Source organism: Tetrao urogallus (genome assembly GCF_951394365.1).
Source record: "Tetrao urogallus genome assembly, chromosome: 3".
NCBI classification, from domain to species: domain Eukaryota; kingdom Metazoa; phylum Chordata; class Aves; order Galliformes; family Phasianidae; genus Tetrao; species Tetrao urogallus.
The window spans coordinates 32,294,780-32,320,761 of record NC_136815.1 but is presented as its reverse complement, the minus strand read 5'-3'; positions in this window follow the sequence as shown (position 1 = coordinate 32,320,761).

The following is a 25,982-nucleotide window of genomic DNA, read 5'->3' as shown; positions in this document are numbered from 1 at the left end:
TCCTTTAAGTTTTACAATCACTCTTCATTCACAGAAATGCACAGTTGCATGTCATTTTCCAAACTAAATTGTTCTTCTATTGTTTGCTCTGAAAAAAACCTATTTAAGTACATAAGTTTGGTCTGGAAGAAAGAGGTACGTTTTGCATTCTATGCAACTAAATTATATTTTTCTATTTCTCTGTAATTCTATATTAGTTTTGTTTTTTGAGCAGAGTAATATTTTTCTTAAGTGATTTTTAGTTACAATTTTTAGGGAGATTATTTCATTTTATTTTACAGAATTATATCACAAAATTACTTACTAAACAATGTATCTAATTGATTTTTTATGCTACTTAATATAAATACTAAGTATTAAATAAATATAAGTATTTATGAAGTGGTAAGATTTTTAGAACAGCTCATGTAGATAACATATTTTTGTGGGAAACATGGAGAAAATTTTGCTCACAAGATGCTTCATTTAAGAGACAAAATAATATTTAAGGTGTCTTTTTCATACAACATTTTTGTGTACTGAATTAAAGGCAAGCCCATCACATAAAGCAATTTAATTACACAGTCACCAAGCATTCATTTAGCCAAAGATGTAAATGGAACTTTCCTTTCAAGCTACGTAGACAAGAAACTAATTACAATCAAGAACTGCAATTATTTGATGCATCTTACAACTTTCTTACAACTTTTCTCCAGCTCTTGCTTCTAACATACTCACCAGCACTGGTCAGCAACAAGAAGCTGCAGTTTCAGGAGGCACTGGAAAGCATCCCAAGTGAGAATCCCGTAAGATTATCTATCTTCACGTGTTTATTTTGGATTTTAGAATCATTTTGTTTAGGGCAAAATGGAACTTTTCCAATATTTATTTAGGTTGTTTAATTTAATTAACCAAGCATGTTGCCATGTTACCTGACACCATGAAATAGAGCTCTTCCTGTGGCAAATTGTTTCCCAGAATTGAGTCAATAATGTGGAGATTAAGTGTAAAGCAGACATCCTATCTGGGCCCAAATTCAGAGGGAGTGTGTCAGCTGCTGTAAACCACACTTCGTTAAATTCACCTACAGTGTTTCATACTGATGAAATCTCAACTCCCAAAAGAAGGATTAAGAATGCATGAGGAAGACTAAATTAAAGGGTGTGGGCTTCATCTTCACTACTGTTAAATCTTCTTAAATCACTCTAGCAAGAGAAAGAAGCCTCAAGGCATATGGAAGTTTTCTCTCACCATTTTCTGTTTACTCTAATCCAGTGGGCTTTCTCAGTCAGAAAGAGGATCCATCACACTGACACCCAACATTTGGCATAGCAAGAGAAAATGGCCACAGTCAATGTTTCCTTGTAAAGGATCCATGGGGGACAGACAGACTGTGAAGTCAAATAGTTCTGAAGGTGTCACAGCTTGTACTGGGGGCAGAATAGCCCCACCAAATAGATCAGGCTCAGGTACTTTTGACTTATCTGACATTCCTTTACATTTAATTATATATGCATAATTTCCACTTTCCATCCTACAGGCTGTTACAGTCTCTTGGGATTCAGCTCCCTTCACCTGGTGTTGCTCTGATCCACCTTATTATCCCTGCTCCTCACCACAGCCTAAGGCCACACAGCTCTAATCTATATAATTGTTCCACAAAGAAGCCAAATTAGCTTCCTTGAGCATACAACTGGTCTTCAGCTAACTTACAGCTCCTGTCAGATTCCTCTGACTGCTTAGAAAAAGGAAGAAGACAGCTTACGGCTTTACCCTTTGTATTACATTTGCTAAAAGACAGGAAATTAAGAAGTGGGAATTGTAGTTTGTTGTGTTGTGTTGTTTGTTGTTTTTTTTTTTTTCTGTACAGCAACTCTGTTTACCATCACTTGCACTACAGTGCAAATAACTCTTACTCCAACCCCTTATGTTGTAAAGAAAGAGAGAAAATCTTGGCTTAAAGTCACATGCCAATGTCATTTCCAATAATAGTATCAAAAATTTTCTTTTCCCATCATCAGCTAAGGATTCTTCTGATCATTTCTGCACCATGGCTGCTGTGTGCAATGAGGTCTCTGGCTCTGATGACTGGTTTTCATGGCTTCATGCTTGCCGCAAAATGCTTCTTGCTTTGCTCTGCCATGCTCAGTTTCAACCACTGCTTTATCAAACAGCACAGCACTCACCTTGTAATCTATTTAAAACTTTGTTCCTTGTTTTCACCTGCAATGACATTATATTAACATGAGCTTCTCCTTCTGTTGTAGTGAGGAAAACTGTTTGTTCCATCAACCTTAAAGCTGTAAGGTAGTTGGTAGCTCTCTAGTCACACAGGGGCAGCCATGAGAATGATCTAGCTGTGTGATTACTGCTCATTCTATGTATTGCTTTATCCCTCTAAAGTAGAAAAAATAATCTCTTTACTCTGTTTAGACGACCATGTAAAAGTGAGCAGGGATATAAAGCAGAACACACACACCCTTTATATAAAGGCATTGTAATTACTTACCATACTCCTCATAGGCCTACTCGTCAGGCAAATTATGTCCTTGACATAATATGTTCCTTGAATACCTTCACTGTTGTCCAGTTCAGGCCAGAACTGGTTAGCCTTTGGTGTCTCCTCTGCCACTTCCTGTGACAATTCACTTGGGTTACTGTTCGGTATAGATCTATCTATTCCTGATTCTAATTATGTCAAACTTTGCTTTTTAGCAAAAGAGAGCCTCTCTTACACAAGGTGACAGCATTTCTAATAGACGTATCATTCTAGCTGGAAATTTAGCAGTACAGCATCTCTATTAGCGAGCTACTAAAGAAAGTCCTAAATAATTTTTTGTTCACTGTGTTTCCAATACTACGAATGATTTGGTTATAAGTGAAAGAGTATAAAACAAAGTGGTCATACTTTATCCTAAAGAGCAGAAACATTTTATTAATTCAGGCTTGATTTGTAATAATTTTAGAACGAAAAAGCATGAACATAACAACTATGAGGACAGTCATACAAGACATATGCCGCTGTCCTAAAGGAACAGTGTTTTTTACCCATCTTCTTTAGCTCCACTATCAGATTTGCAAACAGATATTTTCTGCAAAAGCTGAAGAGTATAGTGTTAATGTCTGTGCAGCTCATAGACAACTGATGCTCCAAAACAGTTTGGTTAGATTACATTACTTAGTGTCTTAAAAGATTACAGTCGCATTTGCATAGCTTCATCCCTGCTCTCTTTCAGCAGTTGCATTCATGTATCATGGCCAGTAAATATTATTCTCCAAGTATTGTGTTAGGTTAAATAAAAGAATTGATTAAAATTATGTCTTCAAGTTATTTACAGTAGTTGTATATTTTCTACTGAGAGACCTTGTATTACAATAAAATCAGACAGAATTGTCAGCTATCAGCCAATTTTGTCAAGCTTGAATTCTCATGTTTTTTCTCAGAGGGCTATAAAGAACAGATTTACAGTGACATTGGGATATTCTAATTCAAGTTAATCTAAAATATTGCAGTATTTTACTTTCACAAATATTCATAATAACTTTGAAAACGAAGTAGAAAAATCGTGTTTATGTTTCAGTTCTTAGAAATGAACTATTAAATGTTTGTTCTATAGGTAAGTAGTATATATACCATATTATAACAGTAATTATATTCCTAACTAGCTTCTGAAGTTGTTTTCACAGTCTCCAAACTGATGATCAGGTAACTTTGCTCACTTGATACCTTACAGCAACATGAATCATCACTGCTGCTGGTTTTGTTGTTCACTGTGACCTGATGCCATCCCTAAAACAAAATTTATTTACCACGCCTTTGAAATTAAAGACAGCTTTGCTTCATTTTGTTTGGAAAAATCTATTAATTTTCCTTCCTGACACTTATGTCATACATGCATTGGCAGTTTTTCAATTCCCATGAAATGTACAAACGCAGCACAGCTATATTCTGGGGTGCATTAAAAAGAGCATGGCCAGCAGGTCAAGGGAGGTGATCCTCCCCCTCTACTCTGCCCTGGTAAGGCCTCATCTGGAGTACTACGTCCAGTTCTGGGCTCCCCAGTACAAAAAAGACAAGGATCTCTTGGAAAGAGTCCAGCGGAGGGCCACAGAGATGGTGAAGGGCCTGGAGCATCTCTCCTATGAGGAAAGGCTGAGTGAACTGGGTCTGTTCAGCCTTGAGAAAAGAAGACTGAGAGGGAATCTAATCCAGGTTTATAAATATCTGAGGTGTGGGGGCCACAGTGGTGAGGCCAGTCTCTTTTCAGTGGTACGTCGAGACAGGACAAGGGGAAACGGACACAAGCTGCACCATAGGAAGTTCTGCACGAATGCATGCAAGAACTCCTTTATGGTGAGGGTGACGGAGCACTGGAACAGGCTGCCCAGGGAGGTGGTGGAGTCTCCTTCTCTGGAGATATTCAAGTCTCGCCTGGATGCCTACCTGTGTGACCTGGTGTAGGGAACCTGCTTTGGCAGGGGGGTTGGTCTCAATGATCTCTGGAGGTCCCTTCCAACCCCTATGATTCTGTGATTCTATGATATTCTCTTTTCTTGAAAGCAAAATTTTTAGATTGCAATTCTACTTATATATTTCATATATTTATTAACTATTTCAACTAAATTTCAAAGCAAAAATAGTCATACAGAAATTGTATTATTTCTGAGAATGGATACAAATATATGGGATATTATAATGCTAACAAGTAGAATCTTCAGGATGATTCTACTCCATGCCCTTACTAGGGCCATCTTTCTTGATGCATCACACCTCCTCATTCATACTTCCCATTCACATTAGGAACACATTCCTAGCAGAAGATAACCAAGAAAAGCAAACACTTTGTTTTGAATGTATCAGTTTTATAACTAGGTCAAAATATATTCCCAAAATATATTAAAATTGGTGTTAACAATTCTTGTCTCAGATATTTAAAAATGTTAAGTAAGCTCAGGGAACTTTAACAAGTAACAACTTTCTGATAATTCAGCAAGTTTTTTTAAGCAGGTTTCTTAGTTTCTTCCAGCTTGCTGAGTATTGGGATATTTGAATCATTCAGCTTCTTTAACTGAATTATTTTGCACAGCACTATCCAGATTTTGCAGTATCAACAGCTCATCATGAAACAGAGCCAATGCAGCACCAGGAAATAGCTAAAGCAGGAGAAGAGATAGATTATTTTCCTTTTATGCACATACTCCTTAGAAATCAGTGACAAGGGTAAAGAATCCAGAACACTTACAAAGTTTTACTATAAAAATGTTTTGATAGAATGCGTTTCATATTTGTGAAGTTCTCCATAGACTGTTGAAGGCTCACTAGTAACAGCTGCCAAAACCTAAATTTTAGACAGTTTTGCTGTGCTTGACTTAACCCTAAAAGGATTTTTCAAAGGACAGATTTAGAAGACATCTAACAGTCAGACTTGAAAGTAGAAAGATTTTTTTTTTAATCCACATCATTTAACTGTGCCATCTGAAAAGGTTTTTCCCTCTGCTTAGAAATACAGTTAACATTCATGTTTAAACTCATTGATGGTTAACACGGCAAGCGCTTCTCTACATTGTGAGCATGTGCATACAAGTCTACCAGATAAAATAATTTTGCATGCAAAATGCCTTCTACTAGGAACAGACTACAATTCAGATGATTTCCCTACAGGATCTCACAATTTCATAATTCCATACAGTTATACAGTCTTGTAGAGTATGTGGTTGAAAGAGGATAAGATAGAAACATTACAAGAGACATAAAGATAACATACCCTATCTTACATGTGAAACTCTCTTTACTCTTTTTAGTTTTCAGTGCTGTAGCTTTTAACACTTGTAATATCTGATTGGTCAATCTGCAAAAAGGAAAGGTTGTTTTACATAAAACTTGGGATAATCAGACCCATATCTTTCTGTATGGAAAGTCCAAAACACAAAATTTTCTCACAGCTAGAGAATCCTTCTCAGAGTTCTGGAGTGGACAATGTCATCTTTGCATGATTTCTCTCAACTACCTGGATTTTGTTCATTTTATGGGAGTATTTCATAAAAGACATGTTCCTTTTCTTTTTCTCAATATTTGCTAGAACACCATATGGCTACTAAACTTTAAAAAAAAAAACTCTTTCTTTTGTTTAAATTGAAATAAGAGGGGAGAGAGATGAGTTCTGCTCATCTATAATAAGGAAAACATGGAGATTGAAAAGTATTTATCATTACTTACTGCCATGTTTGCTAGAGTCAAAGACCAATAGCAGATGGAGTTTTTTTTTCTGTGTTTAAAGACTTTATTGTTCAGGAGAAGGACATGAAATATTTCCATGAAGATGTCAAAGGATGGCAGGATAGTCATTAATTCCAGTGTTCAGAATGGGAAGAGAAAAAAGCAGTCTGGAATGCTTGTAATGCTGCAGTGCAAACACGACCGGGATAGCAGAACAGAGAATACTGTAGAAACAGGGAGCATGAGTTAACTCCTTTTATGCCACCTTGCTTTTTTCCATTTTAAGTAGTCTAGCTGGGAGAACAAGACTGTGATATGATATGTGATCTTTGGGAGAGATTTGTACAGTCCAAGAACCAGCTCTAAAATATCTTCAAGGTATTCTGGCATGGCTGAAAGCTCCTGTCTGGTAAAAAAGAGTTCACGAAAACAAGGCAAGTCTTTGCACTGAATAACATCATCCAAGAGATCTGTTTGATAGATACGCTAAAATACAGAACTGCATTAAGACTTACAATCTGACAATTCTATTAAAGGAAAAGAAGGAGATGTGAGCAGTTATTACTTGCATTTTTTGCCTTGTTTTAAAGGCCAGACAACATTGAGATGTGATCATTTCAGTTCTAATGAGAACACTGACATTGGCAATCAGTGTCTACTAGCTTTTATCATCAGACAGGTATTTCTTGTTGAGAACTTCATGCTTTACAAATGCACTTTCATTAGCACAGATTCTGAGTGCCTGCCAGTAATACTCCAGGAGATGAGAGTGTCATCTGCTACATGGTTTTTTTCTTCTCATCATCACCCTAAAGAGGAAATTGTTCATGAAGTAAAATTGTTTTGTCTGGAAGATTTTACTTCACCATATGTACATGCTACAATGTCCTTGTATTAAGCAGAGTCAGGTCAAAGAAATGATGGCTCTTAGTTCCTGTAGGAGTTCATTTCACGGTCTGGCACCAGAGTTGAAAAATCCTAGTCTCCTGTAAGGACTCTGAGCCTTTGGGTGAAAAGCTTTATAAATAGCCAAGGGTCTGCCAACGCTTAAATATACTGTTTAGTAATACCCTATGATTTTGAGCTTACCAATCTAACTAATTTTTGTCCTTCAGTTAATGATCAACTGTTTCTTTTTTTATTCTTTCTCAAACAAAAAAGATTCAGTGAGGATATTCTACTTTAGATCAAAGCTTCCAAATAACTGGATATGCAGTGATGTGGTGTGATTCAGGCTATCAGGCTGTCCTTCAGAGCTACTGGTTTAACAGCCCACAGTACATATCTCCAAGAGTATTGTTTTACAACTTGACATTCATTTTGGTTTTCTCCACTTTTTTTTCCAGGAGGAAAATATACTTCATAAGCTGAAATGGCTGAAAAGGCCAAAAGAACTGGGGAAGGAAAGAGTTTCAAGGTTCTAAAATAAAGGCAAACAATACAGGTGGGTCCAGAGGAGGGCTGTGAAGATGATTAGACATCTGGAGCACTTCTCCTGTGGAGAAAGGTTGAGGGAGTTGGGCATGTTCAGCCTTAAGAAGAGAAGACTTGAGGGAGACCTCATTGTGGTCTTCCTGGTTGGTCCTTGGGTAGTCTGAGCTAGTGGCTGACAACCCTGACCATGAAAAGGGGCTTGGATCTAGATGATTTCTAAGGTCCCTTCCTACCTAAGCCATTCCATTATGTTATGATTCTATGATTAGAAGAAAATGGTAACTGAATAAATACAGCAGTCACACTTCTTCCATCTCTTTTCATGCCAAACACTCGTTTACTGCAACCTACTTCCATTGGTTTACTTATAATTGTGACAGTGCTCTATGGAAATAAAGGTAGAATATTCGTTTTTAGCACAAAGCAGTTGCTGAAATACATGAAGAAGAATTTCATATTAAGACACTTGGATGGGTATGATGAAGAACTAATGAACTGCCAAAATTCAGAGCAAAAAAATAGAACGGTTTTTCTTATATTGATCCAAAATACTGCAATTGTGAAGAAATATTGGGATATAAATACATCAAAGTCACTTTTCAGCTGGTAGAAGCTGAGCTATTTCCTAACAAAGCAGGAAATTATTAGTGTTAGTGAGAAAAGGCAATTTAATCGAAAAGGATTGCAGCACACAGCAAAGTAGTAAAATATAAGCAGACCATGCAAAGTCAACTCTTCTCTCCTCATCATACCAAGTTTCATTGTGTTTAACAAGAAGTGAAATTCCAGTCTCCTAAATGTAGGCAGCACACCAGGGTCAGAAGAATTTATCTAGATGAAGTCATGCTCCTTTATCACCTCTGCTTCCTTCCTTCTTTATCTTGCAGACAGATTGAGTAAGAAACAAAACACTGTGATGTCTTCAGCAGGAATCCTGTTTAGAAGAACTTGCATGGTCAATACACAAGTGGGTCAGATCTGCTGTACTCCTCATGTGCCCTTACTTTACATATGGAAATATAAGGCAGAAACACCAGATTTACTTAGCATGAGCTGAGATCTCTGGAAGACTGTGTGACACCCCTTAATATGCACATCATATGGCATCATTCCAAACTCATAACAGGTGTCTGATTAAAAGAGTGAATCACCTGGATCTACTCTTTTCTCCCTCCAAGAAGAGGTTCAAATTTCTATGTTGAGGATATGAATTATGCATTTCTTTTCTCTATATATCTGAAAATATAGCTTGAAAAATCAACAATGAAATAGAAATACATCACGGTCACAAGTAAAATGAGTTTAATAGTCTTCTTTTCTTCTGAATATTTAATTGATTTATGAATTTATACTATTGAGAGTTTAAATTTAGAATATGTAATTTTGAATAAATACCAATATTTTACTATTACAGTCTGTTAACAGTTTTGATGGAGATCACTTTAATGAAAGATCTAGGGAAAATGAAGTAATAAAAAATTCGTTTTTTTACAACTTTTCATAGCCAAGAAATACAAGCATATTGTGAGTTTGTTTAGGAAGAAAAAGTAGTTGGACAGAGGCATTTTTGGCTGATATTCTGAGTTTGTAAGAGAGCAGGAACACAAGAATAGGAGACATAACAGAAACAAGAGAGTAAAAAAAAATCCCCAAACCACAGTAAGTATTTTCACCTTGTGTTTTGAAAGATGCCTAGATAATGAACATGGAAACATGGCTCCAGGCTCCATAGCAAAATAAGACACCATCTCTTAAGCACTGTTAGTGGTTAAGTGTACTGTTGACATGCTATTAGCTCAGCGTTAGCCAGTTTGGATGCTCTCAGGCACACCTGCACACAGTTATCTGTAAGCTGCCTGTGAGCATTTCTGCAATCATTATACCTGCTGCCTAGGAGTTGTCTGTATACACTGGAGGCAAGCAGAACTGGAAATGTGCCATGCCTCTCTGGCTTCTCCATATGCTGGTATTGACATAGCCAAACAGTACGGTAGCATAGTCCTGAAAAAACTCAAAAGCTCTACTAGAGGAAAGTATTCTAGTTGGGTGCTGACTGCCTGAGATTTGGTGTAAATGATAAGGGATTTTTAAAAGTAAAAATAGATGGATAAAATAACCTGAAATGAAAGCAAATTCACTTTAAATACAAATTAATCTGAAGGCAGAAGAGATAATGAGGAGCATGTGTAAATACCAGTAAGTGTGATGGCTATATTGAGATATAAGAACTACTTCCTCTGATCTCTTAAGAGTAGTGAGCAATAACGATGTTTGGCTGTCGTAAGTGAACTCTGTACTTTATAATGCTCATATTGTGCAAATGTGTCCACATACTGCTATAGGGGGAGTGTAACAACCTTCTTGCACAGGCTCTAAAGCTATTCTGCTTTAGAGATGGCACGGCCTACACCTAAGCATGCAAGATGTATCTTGCCTTTCTCCAGCTCAGCTCCTACTTGTGCGCTAGCAGAAAACAAAGGGATACCATATTCTGTATAGTGATTTTAAGGCATGTAATTAATCTACTTCTGTTTACTAGATACACAAGCGCTCCCATAAGAGTGAACTGTGTTCCTTTGAGTGGAGTAACAAATAAACAAAATAGACTGACTGTTTAATCAAGTTATTGCCCTAACGATGCCCTCTCAGGCACAAACACTGGTGGGTTTGAGAGCCAGCGTCAACGTTGTTGACTTTCGATTATGTTACAAAGGCCATTTATTTACTCAGATTTCTCCTCTGAGAAGAGCTGAATGAGCAGACTTATACCCTCTGATCACAGAGGAAGGTTTATGACATTCTTGTTACTTTGATTGCAGTTATTATTCCATAGCTTTTATTTTTTTAGTTTACTTATAAAAATATTATTTTTAAAAATGAACTCCAGCTCACTAACCAAATAGATTTTTTTTAAGTTATGCCTATTTTTATTCTGGGTTTAGGGATTTAGACTGTAAGTAAAATTCCAATGAAAAAGTAGGTATTAATTCAACAAGTTGTCTAATTTCAGCTCAGTATGATGTACTGGGAATTCAATGAGCCAACATGAATATCTGGCCAGTCATATTCAAAAAGAGACACAGAATGCTCATTGGAGGAAAAAAAAAGATACATTGTTTTGAAAAAATAATTTTTATCATGTAATTACTATCATAATACGTTAAACAAAATAGCTTTATTTACAAGGATTGGTTATCCCTGACATTATTTTTAAATAGTGCTAATCAGAAGGTAAGCAGTCCTCAGTGATTATTGATAACACTGCCTTAGCAGAAATGTGAGCCCAAAGAAATTAATACTTCACTCTATCAGAATAAACACCACAAGAACTGAATAAGTCTTCCTTCAGTACTTTTTGGCCTGTGCAGGTCTAAAGATTGAAGCTAGTGTTTTAAGGCATAAGACAAGAAACTAGAAGGCAAGCTTGTAAAAAGGTGTTGATATGACTAATGAATGAAGGGGCAGCTTAATAATACAGACACCAAGATCAGCCTTCGTGGAATATACTGGTCCTTGCTCGGCACACCGCCTCTGTCCTGCAATAGGCTGTTGTTGCAATGTCCACATCTGGAGGAAAAGATACAAAATCTTTTCATGCCAAGCTTCTTACATCACTCACACTTTCATTATCTCTTCTAATATAACTTTGGCTGCATTTGCTTTTTATTGCTACAGTAAATGGCTCATGATTCTTAATTAATGATAGTACAATGATCCTTCTCCTTTTCATGAAAAAAATAGCTACTCTTTCAGATAAGAGCAATATTAAGAACAACAGTGTTATCCCCAAAGTTTCTTCTCCTTAGTCACTGCCATTTTCCTCTCATTTGGACACTGTGTTACATCTATTTTTTCTTTACTAAATGTTAAAGCAGCTGGTCTTAGTGTGACTCTTGCCACATCTAGAGTGGGCAACTGCTGAATGTATGGAGAAATCATGGCACAACATGTCAGTAAGACCTAAAGCTAGAACTTTAGTAGCTCCTTGTCACATTTTCACCATTTCATAGAATGTTCTGGAAAGTAGTAGCAAGCTGCCTGTTTACCATTCTGTAAGTTTTACTCCATCAGAATTAGGACCGCACTTGCTTTTAGCAGGGCAAAGCAAGGAAAATGTGTATCCTTCTTTTAAAAAATATATATATAATGTGATAATGTATTAATGAACACATTCAATACTGAGATAAATCATCAGAGAATCCTGAAGTATTCTTCACTGGTGCATCTGAAGGGGGATATAAATATATATCATTCTTAAATCCAAACTGAGGATGGCTCACAGTGGAGTCCCATAATTTGACCTCATCAACAATTTTGTCACATAATCTGTTGCAAATAAAAGAATCCAAACATCTGCTTGTCACTGATTATTTAAAACGAATAAGGAAAAAAAAAAAAGTCAGAGACTTCCCATAGCTTTTGAAAGTGGCATGTTTTTCTGCGACTTCCTGTACAGAGTAATGCTCCATATTGGAAGGTCTGCCTTTGGCATAAGGCTTTTAGTTATGGTCTCTTCTGCTGATCCCTAATAGCTGTCAAGCAGAGAATAAGTTGGGAATTTGTTCTGCACATTTGCTGAAAGATTATGGGTGAAATCCAGTGGTTCTTCCCACATTCCCTTTTTTACTAAAACAAGTATCATTGCATAAGCTGCTAATGAGGTCATATCATAGTTGCTCTGTTATTTTCAGACATTACAGGAACCACAGCTCATTCTGTCCTTTTTGTAATGCATTTTGTGCTGGTTTAGCTGTGAAGGCACTATGTCTGACCAAATTTCATGCTGGCATGGGAGAGTTATAATAACAAACATTGTATGAATGTAAGAAAACATGGTACATTGCTCTTTTTTGTACAGTACCTGTTATTTCATTCAAAGAGACCTCATGTCTGGAAGATATGTAGTTCAGCATCACTGTTTTTCTTAGATTTTTTATATTCAACTTTTTCTTAATACTTGCACGTGGTCCTATTCTATCAGTAAGTCCTATATGAAAGAGCTGACTCTAAACATAATGTGAAAATGTTCACATGAGATGACATCAGTGTGTGTATGGCCAAGTGCTAAAAGAAGTGGGTAATTATTATTACTTATAATGGATTCCATTTCAGAGGATGAGAGGAGGTAAAAATATTTTATCCATATATTTGTTTTTATTTTGCAGAGGGGGGATTGCTAGCCAACAAACCTACTGGCAACAACTTGGCACAAAATTCAAGGGGCTATTCCAGCTACATCTGATCAATCCTTACCACGAAGAATGGATATAAAATAGACTTTGGGGGATTGCGGGTGTCTTTATCTTCTTTCATTCCTGCTAGATTACATATACTGTCTTTCACACTGGCTAGTTTTCAAGTATGGAAAGACGAGACATTTTATTGGAACTGTTTGTGTTATATAAGCAGAAAAGAAATATTTAGGAAGGAAAATAAGCAAATACTGTATTTTCTTAGATTAGCTTTACTTGTGAATTTAGTGTATGCAAGAAAAGATTTGTTCACTCACATTTAAAAAACATTGCTTTGAAGACAGAAAAATTAAAGATACATATATGTGTCTGATGTTCCCAGGATAGTATGTCCAATTGCAGCCATCTATGTCCAGGGATTCACTTGATCTAGACAAAACAAAGGTCAAAACCTATAAGACCCACTAATGAGTCAAATTTGTTGTTCTCATTCTTGTTTTATGATGACAGTTCAGAAGTCGTGTTCTTCACAGTTTTTTACTTGGGATCACAAATACACGGTGCAAGTTGGTACCACCATCACGTCTGCTAGGAATTAGGCATGCTTGCAAGCATTGTTCCCATCCTTGAATAATGAAAAATTTCAGTCTCTAGGGCACTTAATTTGACACTTTTGATGTGATTCATGTTGGCTTTTAAAAGAAAAAGTAACAGTAATTGGAAGTTTTAGGCAATAAAAATAACTACAGTTCAAGCAAGAACTTTAGAGAACTTGAGAAATATGTCTCTGACCATTTAGGTTTCGGCTTTAAACCATCCAGGTACTTCGTAAATTGTTAGTTTTTATTCACCACAGTAATTTCAAATGAGTCTATTTCCTCTGTTAAAACTACAGTAAAATGTCTTGGCACAAAAATAAAAGACATCAACACACAAAAAAATGTGTGAGTAGCTATTTGTATTAATGAAAAATTTCTTATATATAAAAAGCTTACACTGCAGTTACAGTCATTTTCTGTTATATTGTCCAGTAGAGCTATTTATAATGGGGATGCTTCAGACTTTCATTGCAGTTTAAATTATTGTGCTTTTCAGTTACTCTGGAGAAATGAGATCTTTGTATCCTCCAATATCACTCATCACTAACCTTGAATACTTACACATTTCCTAGAGTGTTTAGCATTGTATCAAGACTAATGCCCCTCTTAAAGAGACAGGAATATTTAAAATGAGATAAGCATAATAGAAATATCCGAACTGTAGCAAATCCACCAGCAGCTGGACTATGGTTTGGTGAAGACCACAGGTTGTTGTCCCTAACTGTACCTTTTTTGTCACAATTCATTACTTTCCATCCTCCCAGTATTTCCTTTCTTATCAGTGCTTGATACTTATCATCCAAATTAAGTTCTATAACAAGTGGTACTTTTTATTCCTCTACAAAGCAGCAGTTAAAAAATATTTAAATTCCCTGTATTGCCTTCACAATCAAACTTAAATATGACTGATAGTTGTATGGGAACTGGTGAGTCACAGCCTGAACCACTGATTGATCACCTGAGGAAAGGACTGAGTCAGCCATGGGAGCACAGGTGAAGGTGATTCACCTCTGTGACTGGAAGACCCCATTTCAGGGCTGAGTGGTGGTAAGGAAGAATCTTTTTCTGGAGATCCCTCCTCTGTGGAGTCTTTCCTGTGAACGTGGATCTTTAGAAACAGGTAAGCATTCCTTCCTTGTTTGTTTCTTTTCCCATTTTCACCACGATAATCTTTCCTGCTGCAACACCAACTGTAACAATAGTACACAAGCACACCGTAATTAGCGTGTCATTTTTAACAACTTGAGGCTCTAAGAAAAGCATAAAACTCATTTGTACTTGAGCCCCTGTATGCTGAACAACTGCCTTCAATCTGCTAAGGAGGCACTCATCTGCAGCCTGAAGCACAGGCCTTCATGGTTCTATATATATTTATTTATTCAGCTGTATGTTGGTTGGCAAATCCTGACTGGCTTTTCCTCAGCCTTCACATCTTTCAGGGAACTTTGAGATAGTATCTGTAGTTCCTGAAGGAATAAATATTTTTGGTATTTTATATCTGTCATAGTTGTTTCTAGATCTATCTGTATCTGTGGCAGGATGACATAGGCTCACTTGCCTGTGGGAAAGGGAACAAAAAGGGGGGAAAAAAAACTTACAAAACAGCAGCAGTGATCTGCAGAGGAAAACTAATTTACTAATTAGTATGGCGGAAGTAATAGTTGGGATTGAAGTGAATAAATAATAAATTAGAGTTTCTGGAAACCAAGGTTCTTGCTCTGATCAGCCAGCAAGGAAAGAGATGCAGTCTCATGACTTTCAGTCAATTTTATCTTTCTAACTACCCAGGAAATGGGAATGGAATAGCAAAGTTTTCTGGGAACTGTAGCACATTTTTTTCTCTTCTGAGGTTCACAGTGCACTATGTGATATGATGATGTAGAATACAGATAACAAAAATCATAAAACCAGGACACTAGCCTTTGCATTAATTAGGTGCATTTCAAGTTGCTTTGTAGAGGTGGCTCTTGATAAGTGCAACTTTCTTTTGTGTGTGTGCTTTTTTTGTTGGGCTTGTTTTGTTTGTTTACTTATCACTTAGAAACCTTTAGTGCTTTAACCTTGGATTCATATCTTCACATGGTATTTTAAGTTTTCCTTTCTTCCCAATGATAACTAATGAATGAAGTCAGGAAAATTTTAAAAAGTGTGGGGCAAAATGCTTATTCATTTCTATATAGACATTAGGTAATATAATTACCATTTCCCCCTAAGGGAAAGAAGTCCTTTCGTAGCCATTCAAACACCATTCTGTGGCCATTTAGCAATTTTAGATTTAAGCAGATATGTCTTTTATGAAATAATGCAGAAGGTCTTTCAGAGGACATAAAGTGTGCTCTTATAAAAACTTACTATTTATATTTTGCAAATTAAGCATGTTTACTACAATGTTGCATGAAAGGAGAAAAGACTAAATCTTTGTGAAAATAACTTATTCTCTGAACAGTAAAATACTGAACTTTTTGTACTTTTTGTATATCAACCAGAAAGTCTTTCTCATGCAGAGGGTAGATAGCTGCTGATACTCTCTCATTGCTGTCACTGATATCAATCACAATGGAGATTGTAAAAACTGATGAGAAACAGGAAATGATATAGCTTCATAAATATCTGAGATTTCCTTATGATTACAAGGAAAACTGTCTAAATCTCGCTTTCATTGATTTTACCCAGTGTTGTAGCTAGTGATCAGCTGAAAGAAACTTGGGTAAATATTACTTCTAGACAAATACATATTTTCTGTTCCACTTGAAAATATTTTTTTCCATCTTTTATATGCTTTACTAAAAATTTTCTAGGGTTCTGGCACTAATTTTCAGACAGTGAAATCAAGTCAGTGTTAATGAAATGAAGAAGTTCATAATGTTATTGTGTGAAGAGTCTCAGAGTACAGATAATCAATAAAAAAGGAAGCTTGCATTTCATTTGACATTGTGAAGTTTCTTATAGATAATTTCATGGAGTGATTTCATTCATCTGTGATTAGCTTTGCTTGTGTGATACTATGCAATATAGTTGTATGGGGACTCTGTGTGTACATGGTAGGGAATTACTGCTTTTTTTTTTTTTGCTTTTTTTTTTTTTATTATTCCTCCATCTGTTATTTCTCACTTGAATAGAAAAACTTGGGATTAGTACTTTCTTTTTGTGACAGTGCTTCCCAAGATAGTTATAATGTCTTCTTTAGATTTTAGCAAAAGTAAAAACCAACACTGAAGGCACCATCCCAGCTTATCAGCGAGACATTTAATTTGATTAATTTGTTAACTGGTCAAGTGGTAATTGGTTGACATTCTAAGCTTTCAAGAAAAGTTGGTTGCTGCAGTTGAGTGGATGAGTGAGTGAAATTTTTTGCTTTCACATTAAATACAGATCAAACAGTGTTTAGTACAATGCTAGTACTTTAGATTGATACATGCCAGAAATAGACTTTCAGAGCTGTGGTTGGAATCCAGAAGCAGTCAGCTAAGAGCAGAGAAGTTTCTTGTGAGCAAAGACTTTGAAGAAGACAGCACATTTAAAAGACAGAAGACTTAGAGGTATGAAATGACAGCAGGCCAGAACAGCTTTCAGGAAAACAGTTCCTGTATCACAGCACTCTGCATCCCTTTCCCAAATAATGGATTACTTTGAGATGACAAGGAATCCCAAAGTATCTTTGGGATGATGGGTTTCCAGGGGGAAAAAAATAAAATAAAATGGAAAAGTAGGGGGGGGGGGGGGGGGAAGAAAAAGGTAGTAGAAAAGTAGAATTCTTCTCTGAATTACAAAACTTAATCCAGTTTCCTTGGATGTATAACGCAAGAAAGGCTGTATAGTGGTCCCCTTGTTTCTGAAGCAGCTGATACCAAATGCTGTCTGTAATAAAGGACCTTGCGGCAAATACATAGCTACTTAATAACATAGCTTTAAGAATTTACTTCTTTCCAGTAGACATAAGACTACAATTTAACATCTGTTTTCAAGCTGAACTTTTATTTACTAATGGGTAGGCTTGGGTTGGGTTGTTTTGTTGGTTTGGTTTTTTTTAGTTGTTTGTTTGTTTTCCTGCTCTTTTGTATTTAAATCAGGAAGTCTTTCATCCATATTTCTCTTCTGAATTTTCTCAAGCTTTTCATTGCGCTGGTACCTTCTAGTGAAAAGTTCCAGTGTTTGACAACTTGATTTGTAGAGATGATTTTTTTTTTTAATTGGCTTGGAGTTTAATTTGCTTTCAAAGGATGACATCATCTTCAGTGGGAATGGGAGCTCTTTTGGATCTATCTGCCTCCAGTTAGCTCATTATTTTGAATCACTAACTGAATCTCTTCTATTTCCCTCCTCGCTAAATAAAGGTGTCCCAGGCTTTTTCAGTCTTTAGATGGAAATTTTTCTGTACCTCTGCATTTCTTAGGCGTTTCTATTAATACAGATTTAAGGACCCATGTATTTAATCTAGAAAAAAAAAATGTGCCTGGATTCTTGATAATAAAATCAAGCAAAAAGAATCCCAGCTTGTTCAGATATTTACTTACAAATCTGATATCTGATTCTGTTGATTGTTCAGATATTATTTCCTACATTGCCTTTTCTGTATCTGACAGATTTCACCCTGGGTTCAAATCTCCATTTCCATGCACAGCCCACACTTGGGCAGATGTTACCAGGATAAACCCAATGTTGGGGAATTAATTTTCTTTCATTTGCTATTCCTACATACACTATCAGTGTATGATAGGAACATAAGTGTTTCGTTGCTTTCCACACTGAAGAATACCTGTAAAGTCCAGTCCATACAGTGATTGTTTTTTCTCCCCCACCTCTACAAGCACAGTGCTCAGCAGGGGAAATTGTCAGTAAATAACTGTTGAGCATGGCTGAGCATGGCATTTCCCTACAAGAGCTATGTGGTCTGTTGTCTCTGTGAGCTTTTCATATCCTAATTAGATTTCTGTTTCGCTTTGGTGGTGATGGTAGCATTCCTCATGAACACATTAGTTTTTTTTTTTTTAATCAAGATTACACAGATCAGAATCATCTTTTATCATGATTGAAATTACAGTGTTTTGGGTTTTGTTTTTCTTCTGTTAGTTTGTTTTCCTGAAGGGCAAGAGGAGGTTGTCCTTTGGCAATCAAAAGAAAGATTTATTGCTATTTCCTCTTTCTTGCCATGTCACCATAATCTTTGTATTTTACCCATTGATTTCCATGCCAGTTCTTTAAGCTCTGATGCATTATCATTTCTTCTTGCTGATATCACTGACACCACATTTTGTTTTCACTGGAATCTTTGAGAATTACTGAGTACAAAGAGGCTACATTTTCTTGGGAATTCCCTGAACTGGAACTGATTAGAAGCTAGAAGAATACGAGATTTATGGCTGTCCATTTATGGCCATATCTGGGTCATAAATGAGTTGGGTCTCACTAGATTAATCTGAGTCTAGCCTTAGTCTAAACTGGATTGAAAATAGCTGTTCTTAATTTTGTATTGTGTTATCCTCCATTTTACAGTAAATTGTTTAGGGGAAAAATGCAAAATGCTTATATGAACTGGATGACAAGGGGGGTGGCTGTATGTGTGTAATCTGAAGAATGGGAAATTCTAGCACCCTGAACACCACCTTCTACCAAAGTACAGCTCTGGGAGGTGCACTGGCCTTCCTCAGCTGATTGGGAACTCAGTTTGTTCAGAGTATAGTCCTCCAGCATGTGCCCAGGGCCATGGCCCAGACCTCCCATAGCCAGTTCAGGCTCAAATTTGCTACCTCACAATTCCATTCAGCCACTGTCAAACTGATTTGTGGTTAATGTCTTCAGAGATATCTGAGGGATTTCTTTACCACGCATATACTCTGACAAAAAATAACAGGCTCTTGCAAATCTTTGCAAAGAAGTAAGGTGCCGAAGTCTGACTTCACTTCTGTGTGAGTATCACCAGTGTACCAATACATCATGTAGGATTTTTTCCCACACTTCTTGCATTTGGAAATGAAAAGGATCTTTAGCGTTCCTTTTTTGCAACTCCCCTCATGACTTTTATATCATCTTGTCAGTTTGGGGTGCTTGGCAGCTATTCCATTTGTCAATTGGAACAGGTTAATGATAGGAAAATGATTCAAGACCACTGTCTAATATCCTGGAGATGGTAGCTGGCTGGAATGCACAAGAAACTGAGTCACAGAAGTCAGATACAGAATCATAGAATAACCCCAGTTGGAAGGGACCCACAAGGATCATCGAATCCAACTCCTGGTTCCACTCAGGACACAATCCAAAATGGAAGTCCTAAACCACAATGGAGTTTACAGGACATTACAATTTGAAGGTTACAATTTAATACATATATGGCCCACAATGCTGCAATGCACAATGTTCTTTCATAGTTCCTTGAGGACCAAGTCCAAGTTTTTTCTAAAACACTAAACAGATTTTCCTTTGACCTAGTGCCTGATGGATCCAGTCAGCAATGTTAACTGAATGCCACCTAAATAATCTCAGCACAGCAAGTTTATAAAAATGACAGTGCCAGAAATTCTCTTCAATATGAGTGACAGAGACAATGTTCTTGCAGCACAGAAGAAGTGGACATGTTTCACTGCTCAGGCAAGATTGTATTTATTCCCTAATGTCTGCCAAATCATTCAAAACAAAAGAAGGCAGCTGGCAGGACTTCAAAAGGAATTCTGTGGATGAAGTAAGTCAAGCTGCACTGCTTTACCTGGCTAAGCTCTTGGAGACCAACAAAGATGAAACACGAAGCTTCTGGGTCAGCCAGGAACCTCTTTGCAATACTACAGATAGAAAATAACCTGCTCACTGCGATGTAACAAGCTATTCAAAGATGATGAAGTAGAAACTATATTGTTCTTTAATTTTGGATGCACATTCTCTGAGAGATAAATAAAAAGTGTGCTTTAGGTCTGAGAAGGAATATCTTTAGACAGAGCAAAAGAGCATGTACTCTTTATGGACTCTTGCTTGTTATAAAATCTGGTAATTGGTCGCTTGTATGTTTATTCAGACTGCAGTTATTCCTAAGTTTTGAAATGTCTAGCTTAAAAAAAAAAAAAGCCAAGTTTCTACATAATGAAGAGCAGAACAGGTTATGTTTTTATTTTCAATGAGAAATTTGAAATTTTGATTTAATTCTGAGTTGGGGAAAAAAAAGATAACCTAGAATATTTTGAGGCAAAAGTTGGATAGTCACTAATGGACTAAATATGCTCTTGGTGAACTGTGATGGTGAAAATAATGATGGTTCTGGTGGTGTTTAGTCAGAATCTATAGCAAACGAAGAGGAGAAAATACATTCAGACTTAAAAAAAAAAAAAAAAAAAAAGCCTTTTGAGTTAATCTTTATGTAAATCTATTAATGTGGCCTATTGTTTGTTGCAATTACTCAGAACAAGCAAGAATTTATGGAAAAAGCATGAAGAGGATACTACTGCAGCTTCAGTGATGGCTTAGGACAAGGCATGGGACAATTACTGGCTGATGGAACAAGTTCAGATCCCAGAGCATAGAATCACAGTGATTGAAAAAGACCTCCAAGATCATCCAGTCCAACCTCTGACCCTAATAAGGGCCACACCAAGTAGACTGGTAAAATCCTGAAGAAAAAACTAATATATTGAGAAAATGAATAGATAAAAACAAACAAATAGGAAAAAAAGTCAAAGAAAAATGTTTTGGAGTAGCAACCAATAGACAAAGTGATAGTTACTGTTGCTTTCTACACACATGCACATGTGTCTATACAGCCATGCATGCATAATGCAAGTAAATATATACGTGCATGCACTGTCATTTCAGCAGCGATGTTTTAGGCCAAATAATGAAAATTTTCCTGTTACACACTCTGGGCTTTTAGCCATCTGTAGTTGGACTAGGCTAGACTACTACTAGATGATGTTTCTGTAGAAGAATGAAAAGGTAAGGCTATAAAATCAGTTAATGTTATTTATAAATTCTGTTGTGTCATATTGGTAATCTGCAAAATTGACACAAAAATATTACAGTGAAGTAACAGATCATAAATCCTATCATAAATCAGTGCTAATTTGCCTTGCACCAAGCTTATTTCAAACTTGTTTTCTTTCTAAGGAAGAGTTTTGTCTTTCATTATGTTATAGTTACCCACCACAAACCCACTTGCAAAGAAACACAGCGTTCCCAACAGCCTTTTTTCCAATTAAATACTCTATAATTCTTGGTAAGAAGTTAGAAATAACCAAAACTGCCTCTCAACCAATGGACTGGGGAAGCTTTTCACAGTGCCCCTGTCACTTGGGAATGGAACGAGTGAACCATAGATCATAACATTCTGTCTCAAACTTGTTCCCAAAACACGTGTTCTGTCATATTCAGCAGGCTGCCCACAGCCTATAAGTAAATTCTTCAGATTTAGTAACATCTAGTAACATTTTTGACTAGTTCCTTTAGAGAGGGGGGGGGAAAAAAAAAGGCATGCTGAAAAATAACTGAGCAGAGCTTTTCGTTTGATAACCTTGCTCATAGACTCTTTTAGCACCACATAAATCCTTTAGTTGTATAGGATTATTTGGCGGCATGAGTGTGAGAAGATGGCCAGGCTGGTACTGAAAAATAAAGTATTAAGAGAGGCTTTGGAAGATTTATGGTAGGAAAGGCTGCGTGTCCTTCACTAGTGGGAGAGGATAAACTGTGTCAGGATATTTAGCATCTTTCCCACTGGCAAGTCATTTTCATTCAGTCATTCCTTAGTTCTTTCTTGTTCACAGCCCTACAGTCTCTGATGGCATAACTGAAATCCTAGAAGAGCCAACTGCCAGTGACACCATCTTGGGGGTGTTTTATACTGCCTTAAATAGAGATTGAGCACAGGGACTCGGAGGTGGTTGAAATGAAAATGGAAAACTCTGTGGCACTTAGCATATTTTTTTCTTTCAGGCACATTTTTTTTCAGAGTTGGCCTCCTGGGACAGGTGAGAGGATTTTAAAAGCAGCATGGCTTTCTGCCAACGCCAGAGATGTGTTTCAGAGTTATGATATTACATGGTATGACACAGGGAAGTATTCGGTGGAGCTCCCAGGACTGCAGTGCAGCAGGTGCAGGCGGGGATGCGGGTGGGACAGAGAGAAGACTCTGCACATCTGAGCCAAATGGGAACTGGAAACTTAGTGTTACTCATCATCAGCCTGTCAATGCCAGTGTGGAATAAGAAAAGTCAGAGGAGCTATTTTCACCCAACAGCATGAGGAGATGTCCTCTGGAGTGTTTTTGGAATGGGTTAAAATTCATGTGAAACTATTGCAATTATCTAATCAACTTCTAGAAAAATGTTCCAACAAAAAAACATGCAAATCTTCAGAAGGGCAGACTAACACAGACCCAGGGCAACTCCTTGCTGTGCACACATGGCTGAACTTTTCCTACACTATAATTAGCATGTTTATGTTTATTGGAAAAAGTTGCATAAATATATCCAAAAACTTTCAGAAGATGTTTGTTCTTTAACTTCAGGAAGAAAGCAGGGTTTGGAACTATTTTGATAAAGGCAGGAAAAATTAGAAAGTCTGAGCGTGGCTTGGGTCTTTTTAAATGGATGCCTCTGTGCATTCTAAACTCTTATGAGGAATTTCCGCAATGAGGATGGTGGTATATGTTGGGCATATTCAAAACATCTCTAAATTTTCTATGTCTGTTCTCCCTAAAATTAATAGATCCACTGAAGTATGGTAACATCAGGATAATTCAGGTGGAAAAATCAAACTCCTTATTGTGTAAGAGTAGCACTGAAAGCAAAGGCAATGTCATGCATAAGTACTGTGCTAATGATTATGTGTGAGTTAAATATATGAATAAGTGTTTTTCAGAAAGGTTTAGCTTACTGAAGGACAACAGTCCCTCCAAAGACCAATAAATCTGGAAACAGCTGTATCTCAGCTTCCCTCCCAAGGTATCAGAGGAAAGCAGTGCCTGTGAGAGCTGAGGAAAGAGAATATTTCTTTGTTTTACAGCCAGTGTTTGCCGAAGTATATCAGTCCCCAGTACGGGGAACGTTTTCTGTCTTATTTTTGGACAGCGTTAATTTATTTTTCTGTTATAAATGTCCAACCTTCATGAAAAAAGATAATGCTCAGTACACACAGTAACAACCCTACCAGTAAGCCTGATACAAGCAAATATTTTCATTGAGAGTGACTATTGTAACTTTGATCTCCACTGGAGACTCTAAAAACAATCTCCTCAGGTTTCAATTTTACTGGCAGTCTAGCACATCACTGCCGTAAACACTGGGACAAAGAAAAAAGTTTTTTTACATGTCTGCATATAAAGAAGGATAAGAAGGATATTAATTATAAATAATGAGTTGAAACTGCCTGCAGTGCAGCTGTGGTTCTTCTAATGAATATTGTCTTCCAATGGCTGAAACAAAATGTCAAGAGTGGTGGAGATTTGCAATTGGAAAAGCTACATAAGCTATTTATAAAAGCAAATCAACTGTAAAAACATATTTGCTAAATACTTCTGGCTTCTATAGCGCAGATGAATTGCTCAGTAAAACATCTATCCTCACCATGGTAAAACTTCCCAGAAATAATGTACGTGTGGTTTGGTTGGTGGAGGTTGGATTTCCTTCTTAAGGAGCTGGAGAATGTATTTGTATTTTCTATAAAGATAAACCCAACAATACCAACCACAGTGAGGGTTTTGATGAGATGTACTCAGGAGTGGTAGGCCTTGTTCTTAACCAAAGGATAGAGCAGTGTCAGGGAAGGGTCGGGTGGGGGTTAGGGACAGGTTCTGCACCGGAGGGCTTTGGGCATGGACCAGGCTCTCCAGGAGTCTGCTGGGCCACACACCTGAGCTGCTGGAGTTCGAGGAGCATTTGGACAGTGTTCTCAGATATAGGGTGGTGATGTTTATGTAGAGCCAGGAGCTGAACTCAGTGATTTTTATAGGTCCCTTTTAACTGAGGATATTCCATGGTTCTGTGATTCATAGAACCATAGAATGACCTGAGTTGAAAAGGACGTCAAAGATCATGTAGTTTCAACCCCCCCTGCTATGTGCAGGGTCACCAACCACCAGACCAGGCTGCCCAGAGCCACATCCAGCCTGGCCTTGAATGCCTCCAGGGATGGGGCATCCACAACCTCCTTGGGCAACCTGTTCCAGTGCATCACCACCCTCAGTGTGAAAAATTTCCTCCCAATATCTAACCTAAACCTCCCCTGTCTCAGTTTAAAACCATTCCCCCTTGTCCTATCACTACCCATCTTCACAAACAGCCATTGCTCCTCCTGTTCGTATGCACCCTTCAAGTATTGGAAGACCACAATGAGGTCTCTCCAGAGCCTTCTATTCTAAATTTCTAAAATTTCTATTCTATTCTAAACTCTGAAGTTACCCAATTTGACGAAAGCTACCGTAGTTCTGAAAAAACTGTCAGCTTCACCATGGTGCCTCAGAAATAAGAGTACTGCCGCAGTACGGCGTCAGACCGATGGGGCACGGTGCTACTGCTGGGTGGAAGCCGAGGTAGAGCGCAGCTCCGGAGGGCACAGCTTCTCCACCTGCCGCCCTGTGAGATGCCGCGGGGCGCCGAGGGGGTGCCCCTCCTCCGCTCTTCCTACTGGGCACCGCGGCGAGGGAGCAGAACTTTCCCAGGCCAGAACGCGGACGGCCGGATCCGCGCCTCCGTCCACACGTGCCACGGCACCTCAGCGCCCTGTCCGGGTCGCACCCTGCCAGGATTGCAGCCGCCCCGCGTCCGGCCCGGCCCTGCCGACAGGTGAGTGCTCGCGCCGCCCCTCGGCCCCGCACGGCTCTGTGTGCCGTGAGTCTGAGTAGCGGTCACCCTCCCCCCTTCCACCCCCCGCGGGGACAACCCGCGCCGTGGAAGCTGCGCTGGGCCTCGTGCAGCTTTTTGTGTTTCTTAAAGAAATTCCCACGCAAAACACGCCAGCAAACAAAGCACTAAAAAAAGCAAGGATGTTGGCTTGTAGCTATTAATGGCCCAAATGAAAACGCACTTAAAATAACATGATGGGGACAAGCGAAGGGCTGGGAAGAGAGCGGGAGCACTGACAGAGCTGTGAGGAATTGGAGGAATTCCTTTTCGTTGTTGAGGAAATTAAATGTTTCTGCCTATTAATTTTATTTTATTTTTTTCAGTTGTTTATTTGTTCCTTTCCCAGCAAGTCACCAGCAGATATTTTATGAAGTTAGCAGAGTCTCAACACCGTCTGCTGGAAAATATTTTTGTTTTAGAGCGGATAAAACACTGGGAGTGCAGTAAACATTTTAATCTTAGAAAGGCAACAGATACAGTAAATCATGTGGTGTGTGCATGTTGGAGCAGGAATCTCCCAACACTGAGTTCACCTTGGAACGGTTCCCCAGAGCGTCTTCAGCTTTGTAAGGTTCCTCCTATGGTTCATTGTGGCTTTCATCTCTCGTGGGTTGCATGCTGACTGATAGGTAAATCTGTCCAGATTTTAGGGACCTAGCCTATGCCAAACTCAGATGAGTAAAAGGAAAGTGCCTTGGTTTCTGAGTGGTTAGTGGAAAGCAATAGATGCATGGCTCCTTCT